This window comes from Condylostylus longicornis, unplaced genomic scaffold, assembly GCF_029603195.1.
Source record: "Condylostylus longicornis isolate FDR11 unplaced genomic scaffold, ASM2960319v2 ptg000717l, whole genome shotgun sequence".
NCBI classification, from domain to species: Eukaryota; Metazoa; Arthropoda; class Insecta; order Diptera; family Dolichopodidae; genus Condylostylus; species Condylostylus longicornis.
In genome coordinates, this window is record NW_026578664.1 from 25,761 (window position 1) to 27,500 (window position 1,740).

The following is a 1,740-nucleotide window of genomic DNA, read 5'->3' on the forward strand; positions in this document are numbered from 1 at the left end:
TTCAAGATACGTAACCACTTTGGAGTACGCAATGCACTCGCTAAAGTAGCATTTTGCGTACTCTGCTCATGCGTTTTGCGGACAACCAAAGTGTTCTTGCTAGTATATTTATTTAAGCCGACGGCTTTAAACCACCTCTCCACAACCTTGAGATTCTTTTGCAGAAGATTAAAGATCATGCTCTCAAATTTGTCTCGAACGAAAATTCACATCATCAACGTAGTGTCAAACCCCAGTCAGGAAAAACCTGAGGGGAACGACCAGGTTATTCATTACAATACACTACAGAAGAGGCAAAAAAAAACCCCGCCTTGTGAGTATTCACGTCATGTATAGAGAAATGTTTTTATAATCCAAATAGAAAAGAAGTGTGTATAATCCAAATACAAGTTAAAATTGCTCCTAAAAATAACTTCAAGAAAATGATTGCGCTTCGCTTTACTTATCTTAGCGTGGTATTGACTGTAGCTCAAACTACAGTTTAACTCAGAGCTTTTATTTTCGAAAATGTAAATTTATTGCTACTTTATTTAAGATTAAGGCATAAACATTTTTATAATAATTTGATGACCACTTCAACAATATAGTATTACATATTATACTTGACTCAATAGTATCAATTTATTTATTACTTACTCGCATGTATATATATATATATATATGCATAATTATGTACTCGTATGTTCGATGATCTAGAATTATCGAAATCAAATTAATAAAACAAAATATATTATTTAGAATCACTTGCTGAAAGCTTTATAACAGTATTGAACCATCATTCAATTGAATTAATGTGTCTGTTCAATTACGCATTTCGTTTAAAAAGATAATGTATGATTCGCGTCAATGTTAAAGATCGACTGTTAGATTTAAAGTAAAAAACCCAAACAAATTATATAGAACTAGAGAAAGTAGGTACAAGTTAAATTAAAATAATTTGCTGTTTTAATTACAACTTAAAAAACACTTTGTGGGGCGACAAACTACTTGTTCCATATTGTGTTATTAAAGATAAAAAGTTATGTTCATCGAGGTTAAAATATCTAAAAAATTGCATAACTTCATTTTATATTTTCATCTGGGTTAAACAATGTTGAAAGTTTGGAATAAGCTAAGTGAAAATGTGTATACATATATGTATATGTATAACATGTGCATTCTTTTCATTGGTTACATACATACATACGAACATATTTAATATTATTTTAATATTATGTATACACTTTAAAAACACATTTTAACTTAATTATAACTTAATTGAACTTAATTGAAAAATATGTGTTTGACACATTAACCTTAAGTTTTAGAAGTGTATTTATGCTATCATTTAGAAATAAAACTTTAGAGTTAATACCTACATGAACACATATTATATATTTATAGATGTGTATATACATAACTTCATGTATATACACAGTGTTTCATGTAAGGTGGTTAGCAATTTCAGGGATGATTCTTTGATTCAATTCCCAGCAAAAAGTTATAAAGAGTGTGTGAAGAAATTTTTATTTATGAGTATAGAAATTGTTATAGTTTTCAAACACATTTAATACGTTTTACTAGTAAAACTGTGAGTGGTAGAGAAAAATGTTATATCGTTAGCTTTAGCTCTTATTGAAGTGTATAAATGAAGATATTTGTATGCAGCAAAAATTTTTGCACCCTTTTTTCAACAGGCTGTAGGTCGAAAAGGAGTATATCTGCAGAACTCCATGCACAAAATTTTTTGCTGGAAATTGA

The 1,740-nt window shown here is 29.0% G+C and overlaps 1 long non-coding RNA gene across 1 annotated transcript in view; it reads left to right on the forward strand.

The window, feature by feature from the left end:
* The first annotated feature begins 777 nt into the window (after window positions 1–777).
* Window positions 778–1,740, forward strand: part of LOC129618033 (uncharacterized) — a 2,668-nt gene continuing 1,705 nt past the window's right edge. The window contains exon 1 of the long non-coding RNA XR_008697758.1: window positions 778–911. This is a non-coding gene — a long non-coding RNA (uncharacterized LOC129618033). The remainder of the gene's footprint in view (window positions 912–1,740) is intronic.